Below are 10,134 nucleotides of genomic sequence, written 5' to 3'. Positions count from 1 at the left end.
CGCCGCCGCCGCCGCCGCCGCCGCCGCCGCCTGGCTCCCCCGCCCGGGCTCGGCTGGCGGCGGGCGGGGAGGGGGCGGCCCGGGGATTGGCTGCGCTCGGCGCCTCCCCGCCCCTGCCCTCGACCCCGCGGCCGCGCTCCCCGCTCACCTCGCGGCGCTCCCCGTCCGCCAGCCCTGCCCCTGGCCAGCGCTGGGGCTCCTCGCCGGGCCCCGGCCGGGCTGGCGCCTGCGGGTGCTGCAGACCCAGAGAACGTCCCCCTTGGGTCCCTGAGCGGGGGAAAGAACTCAGCGCCCGCCCTCCGGTTCTGGCGGATGGATTTCGAGGGCCGGGGTTGGGGATGCCCAGGGAGAAAGGCGCGGGATTGGGGGGGTGGGGAGGAAGGTGGCGCGGGACGTGCAGTAAAGCTTGGATGAAGGGCCTCGGCCGCCAAATTCCGCAAACACTTGTTTTCTTCCTGGGGCCGCATCTGGGACACAGACGCGAGCGTGATTGGATACAGCTTCGGTTGCTCTGCGTTTCCTGTGCGCTGTTTCGTCCACCCAAACAGATCGCGAAGGCTTTGCGAGTGGATAGTGTACTAAGCTTCCCTGTGCTGGGCGCTCGCTGGAAACTCGGGGATGGGTGTGGGGTTGGTGCAGATCACCTCCAGGACTGATTGGGGATGGGGGAGTAGAATGACAGTCCCAGCTAGAGTGGAATAAAAATCGGGACTCGAGACTGGCTAGAAGGCACAGTTTTAAATTCAATTTAACTTTCTGAGTCTTGGTCTCCTCTGACAAATGAGAGCATGGATGTCAGGAAGCAGTCGAGAGAGGGGAGGATTGCCCCTTGGCTGGCCAGAAGGGGTCAGGTGTACCAAGGGCCTGGTGAGTAAGAGATTGAGAGAGAGAGAGAGAGAGAGAGAGAGAGTGATCTACGTGGTAGGGGACACGTAGTACAGGAGGCAAGAAGTGAAGTCCAGAAAAGTCACACAAGAAAGGGCACGGAAACTTGTCTAAGCAGCACCTGCAAACCCAAAGTGTGAGAGAGCAGACCGGGTCAGTACCAATGACAGCAAATCCGGGGTCTGTTTGTTCCCCACCTGCTTTCTTTTCCCTCCTGGGGTTGGGCAGGGACGAGGGCACCAGACCAGGGGTCCCAGTGTGGGTGTGGGTGTGTAATAGGACAAAAGACCAAGTCTCGTAGATGCACCTTTTAACCCTTTAGAGTGTGAATGGGGAGCTAAACTTCACGGTGATAACCACTACATTCTGTGGAATCCCAGATGAAAGGTGGGAGAGAAGATGCTAATAATCTAATTGCAGATCTGGGAGATGGAATTATGGAGAGAGAACTGATCTTTGGTCTCTGTGCATGACGAAATAAATCCAATCTGCATCTATAAAACCGTGAGAGAGAAGAGGGAGTAGTCAGTAGGTCTGCTGAGATTTTAGTCATCCAGTATAATTCGTGGCAAGATCTGATACCTTATTCTGACAGTGAGGAGAATTGGCAAGTATTTTCCCCATATCTACTATTGTTGGTTATACAAAAGAAGCACCACGTGGTTTCTGCCCTCCTGGGATATATTGTCTAGCCGCAAAGGAGAGAACATGGAAAGATGGGGGGGAAAGAAGGAGAAGGAAAAGAAAGAAGAGGAGGAGGAGGAGAAGATAGAGAAGAAGGGTAAGGAGAAGAGGAGGAAGAAACAACTTCAAATACTACAGCAGTGCCACTGAACCCCTAATCGCTTGTGGGGAGAAAGCACTGATGGGAATAACCAGGTCAGGAAGGAACAGACCAAGTGGCCAGCTCTGCTCACACCTTCCCACTTGACACTGCTCTCCCTTTGCAGTGCTGTCTGATTCCAGTTTTCCCACTATCAGTCTGGTCCAAACATGGATATAAACCCTGTCCCTCGTTCCCCTTAGCACAGCGGTACAAGGCTGGGTTTATCCAAATGATTGAAATCCAGTCAACACAAGGGACCCTGGGGGTCTTGAAGACTCAGTCCTGGTTCCCATTCTGTCTTAAAGGTATTTCCAGCACCAGAGAAAAGCAGAATGTCAGATTTTCTTACTTCTCACCATTTAGAGGCATTCTTTCCCAGTCTCTTTGCCATCTTCTGAGCCAAGGTCAAAGATCCTAGTTCTGATATGAACAGGAACAACCTTTCTGGGGGACGATTTGACAGTACTGATAAAAAAAATCTTTAAAATACGCATTGCTGTTGTTGCAACATTACTAAATTGTGACACAGCTCTTCCATTTATAGAAATATTCTAAGGAAATAAAAATAGAATATGGACAAAGATTTAATCTACAGCACTCATCAGAGCACTACTTACATAATAATGAAAGATTGTACACAACCCATGGACTCAAACCTGGGGATTAATTAAATAAATTATGGTATATGCTTATAAGAGAATACTATGTAGCCACTGATAATATTTTATAATTGAATTTGTTGACAAATTATTCATGGTATATTCTGACATTATAAAGAAGCAGACTGTAATATAAGAATTAGAGTATATCAATGTTTGTTTAAAAATCACATACACACATTCTCCTGCCTTTTGTCAGGCTTTCCATCCCAAGTAATTTATAGGATTCCCTGAGGAAAGCCTATGTTTTACAGATGTCCAGTCTCACTCATCAGTTAAGTTTGGTCCTCAGTGAAATCACAATATTAATGAGTCTATTTCTAAACTCTAAAAATAGAGGACTTTGGCTGAATGCCCCAGTATGGCTTTGGTACTTCCTAACTGGTCCCCTTTGGAAAACAACGGGGTGGAATGATGTTTCCCCCTTCTCTGTTGTTGCTGTTTCATGCCCCTCGTCTCCTATGGATATCTCTTGGACAGAAGGAACAGAACCAAGTTCAGAAACAGTACTGTCTAGGGGTGCCTGGGTGGCCCAGTTGGTTAAGTGTCTGACTCTTCAGCCCAGGTCTTGATCTCAGGGTTGTGAGTTCAAGCCCCACATTGGGCTCCATGCTGGGCATGGAACCTACTCTAAAAAAAGAAAGAATGAAATGGTACCATCTAAAACAGGGACTCTTGGGGTGCCTGGGTGGTTGTAGTGGGTTAAGCGTCTGACTCTTGGTTTTGGCTCTGGTCTTGAAATCAAGGCCAGGGTCAAGCTCCACACTCAATGAGGAGTCTGGTCCAGATTCTCTCTCTCCCTCTCCCTCTGCCGCTCCCCCTGCTTGCTCGCTCTTTCTCTCTCTCAAATAAATAAATAAATCTTAAGTAAAATAAAACAGGAAATTAAAAAAAAAATTATTTATTTATTTGACAGAAAGAGAGAGCACAAGCAGGGGGAGAGGCAGAGGGAGAGGGAGAAGGAGGCTTCCGGCTGAGCAGAGAGCCCAACATGGGGTTCAATCCCAGGACCCTGAGATCATGACCTGAGCCAAAGGCAGACGCTTAACTGACTGAGCCACCCAGGTGCCCCTAAAACAGGAACTCTTGTCCCAGGATCCACGGGCAGAATCCAGAGTCCCTAACCTTGGTTGGGAGAACTTATATCTTTATGTTCACTGACCTATAACTGAAATTCTTCATGTCCTTCAGGTGTATGTATAGGCAGCAAAGCACAGTGGTATTAGAGCTGTATTTCCATGTCTTTACTGCCTATAAAAATTGTAGATGTTTCTATTATACTACAGTTGCAGATTTCTTACACTATCCTTTATGTTCATCACTACTTTGAAATTATGGTGGTACTGAACCCCCCTGTACATGTTCCTATTTAATGCTCTGATAAAGAAGCAGATATATTACTATATCACCATTTTATAATAACTGGTTTTTTATATTAGTCGTTCCCTTTTTATATTATTGTTTAATATTTAGTATTTAGTATTATTCTGACAGGGAAGCCATGGATTTTCCAGATTGCCAAGGCATCCAGGGCAGAAAGACTTGTAAGAACCCCTAGCCTCAGGCATGCCTGGCTGGATCAGTCCGAGGAGCATGCGACTCTTGATCTTGGGGTTGTAAGTTCAAGTCCCGCTTTGGGTGTAGAGACTGCTTAAAAATAATTTAAAAATCTTAAAAAAAAAAAAAAAAGAATCCCTGGCTTCTAAATATATTTTTGGTGTTGGTGGTGGTGTTGGGTGGTCTTCGATTCTGCAGGAGCTTAATAATCCTTTTATTTATTTTTTTTTAATTTTTTTTAAGATTTTATTTGTTTATTTGAGAGAGAGAGAATGAGAGACAGAGAGCATGAGAGGGAGGAGGGTCAGAGGGAGAAGCAGACTCCCTGCCGAGCAGGGAGCCCGATGCGGGACTCGATCATGGGACTCCAGTATCATGACCTGAGCCGAAGGCAGTCGCTTAACCAACTGAGCCACCCAGGCGCCCCTTAATAATCCTTTTAATACTACCAACTTAAATGACCAAGCGAGACACTTGACATCCCATTTTGAAGCCTTGGTCCCCAAGAAAAGATATGTCCCTTTCCTCTGCAGGACTGAAAGAGTCACACCCAAGCTTCATGCCCACCCCAACAAATCCAGAGGAAATGCTAAAAAGACAGCAGCTTAATAAAGACTTTCTTTTGTTTTAATGCGAGACAGTAGATCACAGTTCAGGGCAGATGAAAAGATCCAACTGAGAGGGGGAGGTTCAAAGTACAGGAGAGGAAGATTCATGATGCAGAGGGTGAGTTCCCAAGGCAGCCGCAGGGGATGCGCACAAGGCTCAGGGAGGGGGACTGGGCTCAGAAGGAGGAGCCCAGCTAGTCTAGCAGATGGAAAGATGAAGCAGATGCCAGTGGGTTCCACATTCGGTGTTGGGAAGATGAGGGATTCCAATCTGATGGTGTCTGTTTGCTCTGAGAAGTAGGAATCGAGCTCATCTACGAAGTCTGGGAATGGAGGAGATAGCATAAAATGATAAGTAATACGCAAACATCACTTAGCAGTTGACAAAGGGCGTTCAGTGTCTTCCTACAACAATTCAGGAGGGAAATCACGGTCTTTAGTGTTGCAGTTGAGAAATCTGGGCTGAGAGGCCCATTAACCATCTTTTCCCCCAAATTACCCAGCCGGAAGGAGAAGGAGCTGGGGCATAAACTCAGCCCCTCACATAGAAAATTCTTCCTGGATGCTGTAGGAAAAAGCTACACTGTTTGTTCATTTGTTTTTTAAATAATTAGAGCTACTTGGTTCAGGGTTTTATTTGATACACGTTCTTTCACTCTTGTCTTTCTTTTATGAAGGTGGGGCTGAAGAGAGGAACAAATCTATGTGCACTCTTAAATTTTGAAATGCAAAGGGAGACTTGCAGCCCCTGCTATGGGTCTCTGGCACAGATGACCGGAGTGTCGGCTCCTACTTATCCATGTCGGTGTTTTGTATCAGAGTCCCTATGTCAGGGGACAAGCAGGTGATTCAGGCCGCCCCCACGTTTAGTCAGCCTTGGGGCAGCTCTTCGTGGCTCACAGGAGGCCTTGTTCGCTGAAGGCACGGGAAGTGGGCACGAGGCTACTGGAGAACTCGGGGAAAGGGCTGCAGGAGGTTATCTGGTGGCGGCTACCTGGAATAGCATGGGCATCAGAAGAACAGCAGTGATGGAGGCCAGGATTCTTTTAAATGAGAGTCGTTTACTTAATCCTCTGGGAACAGGAAGACAAAGTGGGAGCTTGCCGTTGAAGTTGCTGACACATTGGAGCAGGCTCAGAGCTAAGTCATGGATGGGCAGGGAGTGTCAGTACTGTGCAAATGGTATTCCCACGGGGAGAAAGTGGCCACCCAGTCTTCTGTGGTCTGTGTCGTTCTCTTCCCCACCCCACCCCCACCTTCAGCTGGATTCCCCAAGTAATCAGTCGATGAGGTTCCTGGCCGCTGTGCTCTGCGTTTCCGGGGCAGAGCAAGTTTGCTGAGGAAGACAGGACGACTCAGGGCGGCTGGTTATACGGACGACACACTCCATAACAGAAGTTCTCTGGTTTCAGTGTTGCTGGTGGGGACAGAAAGGCCTCACTTGACCAATCTCTGATCTGTTGGACGTTGAGGCAGATAAAACCTTTTAGACCAGCACAGGTCATTGCTGGTTTGACTTTTAGATAAAGTTTGAAACTTTACAGAACATTAGGGATCGAAGTAAGGTGAGCTCATGGCAATGGGTGCCGAGATAAGGGAGCTGGGCGGCGCGGGCGTGGTGGCAAGCTCTCTCTCTGGAGACACACCTCCACGTGCGAGGCAAAGTCTCCTGCCGGGGCAGCTCACCATCACCGAGTCCACATTTTACAGGATCCTGTGGTTTCATTCAGCAGAAGAGAATACCCAAACCAACGTTTCCCTGGTGACTGTTATAGAGTCTATTCTTTAGCTCTTCAAGGGGACGCGTTTGCCCTTTCTTCTCTTTGACAAGCAGCCCTGTGGGAAAGGCTGAAAGAGAATCACTTAAGATTTGGGGTTTCCCTCCAAACAGTCTGATGAGAAAGGCCAGCCGTTCTAAGCAAACGGGATCCTACCTCCCTCAAGGAAAGGGAGGCTTTGGTCCAGAGGGCCCAGAACAATGTCAATGCTCTACAACTGCTTCCACGGCAGGCCCCAAGTCTATTCAGGGTTTCGGGAGTGTCATCTTCATCAGAGTGTCATCTTCATCATATCCAGGTCACAGCCAGCAGCAGACCAGGCAGGGTGCCAAGACCAAGGAAGGAGGCCTGAAGTTTGGGCAACCATGAGCCAGAGGCCAGGTAAGCAATAAAAAAATGGAGTTCATCCCTAGCAAGAGAGCCGGACCAGATGGGATCTTCAGAGGTCGAGCAAATTCTCAGCATTCACACATCCCAGAGCCACCGACAGAGAAAGGGAAGAATCAAGCAGGTAACGCCTGGCAGGTGCTTCTTGCAGCCTTCCTGCCAGTGCCTTAGTCCTCCCTCTGGGAGAATCAGGGAGAACCGGGAATTGGAAGGCTGGGTCCTGAGCATCACTGACAGCTTCCTGGCTAGTATTTATTACCTCAGGGGAGGGGAGCAGCCACACCACATCACGCCTCAGAAACCCTCTCACCACCCTGCTGGCATGCGCCAGCCCCCACCTTTATGCCCAGCTACCCCAGGAGAGACACTGCCTGTGTTTACAACACGCCCTCCCCTGGTCTTGCCCCTGAATCACAGCCTGCTGGCTGAGGCTCCATGAGGACCTACCTGCCAGACTTCTCTGTCACCAGCTGACAATTGACAGCCCCCCTTTCGGACTCCTGAATATACCCCCATTCTGGGTTCCCAACCCCTTGCCTTCCTTAACTTTTGGGATGTCCTGCAATCTTAGCATGGATCCCTCTTGCAAATGCTCTCTTGGACGAGGATCTGTTTTTGCCGCAAAGTCTAACTGCCTTGAACTTTTGCTTCTTTCCTGCGACTGGTCCTGATCCTCAGGGTTGGCTTTACTACACAATGGGTGGGTGTAACTCCAGGACGCTGCCCTTCTCAGTCTGCTGTCTTCTCTCATAAGTAAGCCGGCCAGGTCCAGAGAGGACAGCAGAGGCGTCTTCCTGAAAGTGGAAGAGCAGCAGATGTCCAGGGCATTCAGTACCGGTCCATGAGCGTTGGAACTGGACAAGACCTTAGACATCCAATCTACTGCTAGCATTTCACAGACACGGAAAATTTGTCTAAATGGCTCAGCTGTAACCAAAATTCACGTTCTCCTACTCTCTTCTAGCATTCTTCTCCCTATCCTATGATGCTACCTTAAATGTATGGTGGATTATTTTTCTGATTTTTATTATGTAAAATGTGTGTAACACTAAACCCCGTTGAAATATGCTCAGAACCCCTACTCCTTTGGCTCATGCAGATTGATCAGCTCCTTCTGGTTAAAATGAGGTAAAAAGAACATTGTTCTAAGAGGGTAGATTTCATGTTAAGTGTTCTTACGACAATAAAATTAAAAAAAAAAAGAAAAGAAAAGAACATTGTTCTAACTTAGAAGTTCCAGAGGTTTGTTCTTTGTGCTTAAGAATGGGTGTGTAAGAGGGGCGCCTGGGTGGCTCAGTTGTTAAGCGTCTGCCTTCAGCTCAGGTCACGATCCTAGGGTCCTGGGATCAAGCCCTGCATTGGGCTCCCCGATCCGCGGGAGGCCTGCTTCTCCCTCTCCCACTCCCCCTGCTTGTGTTCCCTCTCTCGCTGTGTCTCTCTCTGTCAAATAAATAAATAAAATCTTAAAAAAAAAAAAAAGAATGGGTGTGTAAGAAAAAAAAAAAGAATGGGTGTGTAATCTTTGTGTATATGTTCAGGTCATTGTTTGGTTTAGGTGTTTTCATGGTGATAAGCTGAAGGGGACAAGGCTTTACTTTCCTGGGTGGTGGGGAGGGTGGGTGTTCACTTGAGGGCTGTTCACTCACCAAATCAATCATGATTGTCCTGCCAATGGGCAGTGGACACACCCAGATGGGAAAGTCCTAAAGAGACTGGACATTTTGAACTCTGGGTGGTGCGTACATGTTTTTCTCAAGTAATGTGTACTCGTTTTAGGAAAAAAAAATTATTTACTTATTTATTTTTAAGTAGTTTCCCCACCCAACATGGGGCTTGAACTCGGGGCCCTGAGATGAAGAGTCTCATGCCCTACCGACTGAGCCAGCCAGATGGCCCTAGGAAAAAATTTAAATACACACAAGCAGAAAGAAGGAAACCAAAGCCATCACCTATTTCTCACACTCTTCGCATTTTACAGCATTTCCTTTCAAACAGACTCATGCATCTATATGCACCGGGGTGGCTGGTGGTAGTGCGTGTTGGATTTCATTAGGGATGGTGGAAAAGTGTGTTGAGGGAGGAAACAGGAGCAATTTCTGCATTCTAAAGTGGGAGCTGCAATTTGCCACTTGATCTTTCTCTCCCTGTATCTCGAGTTCCCTTCACAGCCCAAGTTCTTGGAAGAGCCGCCAACATTCGTCCTCATTTCCTCACCTCCATTCACTCCTCATCCCACTCCAATCTGGCGTCTTCACTTCACTGAAACAGCTCGCACGGTGGTCTCACGTATCCTCCATGTCAGCGGATGGGGTTCGTTTCTAAAATTAACTTGACACATCAGGAGCGTTCCACAGTTGACCCCTCCCTTGTCCCTGAACATTCTTTCCCGGTTTTCCTCCTGCCTTTCTGGCTACTCCTTCTTTGTCTTCTTTCTTTGCTAATTCATTTCATTCATTCATTCATTCTTCATTCATTCCATATTACAAGTATTTCTTGAGCACCTCTATGGCAATACTATTCCTGGTGCTAGGGTCCAAAACTCATGCCTTCATGGGGCTCACAGTCTAGTGAGAAGTAGTTGGGAGGAGATACCAATATAGAAATTAAATAAGTATTATAATTTTTTTTTTTTGGTATTGAAGCTCAGGACCTCACTATAGAATACATTTAAGGTGATAAATGCTATGAAGAAAAATGAAGGAAAGGAGGATAATAAAAGGCATTAGTGTATGTAGTTTTACTTTTTCTTTTTTTTTCTTTTTTCTTTCTTTTCTTTTTTTTAGAGAGGGAGAGAGAGTACACACGCATGTGCGTTCTTGCGAGCACAGGGGGAGGGGCAGAGGGAGAGAGAGAATCTTCAGCAGGCTCCAAGCAGGGCTTGATTTCACCACTCTGAGATCATGACCTGAGCCCAAATCAAGAGTTGGATGCTTAACTGACTGAGCCACCCAGGAGCCCCATGTAGTTTTGTAGTACGTAGTTTTAAATGTATGTAGTTTTTTTTTTTTTAAGATTTTATTTATTGATTTGAGAAACAGAGAGAGAGAGGGCACAAGCAGAGGGGCAGGGCAGAGGCAGAAGGAGAGGGTGAAGCAGACTCCCCACTGAGCAGGGAGCCCGATGTTGGACTCAATCCCAGGACCCTGGGATCATGACCTGAGCTGAAGGCAGATGCTCAAATGACTGAGCCACCCAGGTGTCCCAAATGTATGTAGTTTTAACCAGGGTGGTCAGGGATGGTCTCACTGAGAAGGTGGCATTTGAGGAAGAGTATGAAGGGGATAATAGAATGACCCATGCAGATGGCTGGGGAAAAGCCTTCCAAGCAGAGAGACAGCAGGTGCAAGGCTCTTGGGTGGGAATGTGACTTGCATGTTGGAGAGGAAACAAGGAGGCCAGCATGTTTAGAGCAGAATGAGTCATAGGAGATGAGC

At 47.7% G+C, this 10,134-nt stretch overlaps 1 protein-coding gene across 2 annotated transcripts in view; it reads right to left on the bottom strand.

The window, feature by feature from the left end:
• Window positions 1-422, bottom strand: part of FAM131B (family with sequence similarity 131 member B) — an 8,941-nt gene extending 8,519 nt beyond the window's left edge. Inside the window, exon 1 of one of the 2 annotated variants that reach the window (XM_081799958.1) lies at window positions 149-422. The gene's annotated coding sequence lies outside the window, so the exon portion shown is untranslated. The remainder of the gene's footprint in view (window positions 1-148) is intronic. The other variant, XM_031018827.2, reaches the window with a different exon arrangement.
• Between the last annotated feature and the right edge of the window lie 9,712 nt (window positions 423-10,134).

Source organism: Leptonychotes weddellii, chromosome 12 (assembly GCF_054177405.1).
Source record: "Leptonychotes weddellii isolate Sample4059 chromosome 12, ASM5417740v2, whole genome shotgun sequence".
NCBI classification, from domain to species: domain Eukaryota; kingdom Metazoa; phylum Chordata; class Mammalia; order Carnivora; family Phocidae; genus Leptonychotes; species Leptonychotes weddellii.
The sequence above is the reverse complement of the archived record's forward strand: the minus strand, read 5'-3'. Positions and strand labels throughout refer to the sequence as shown.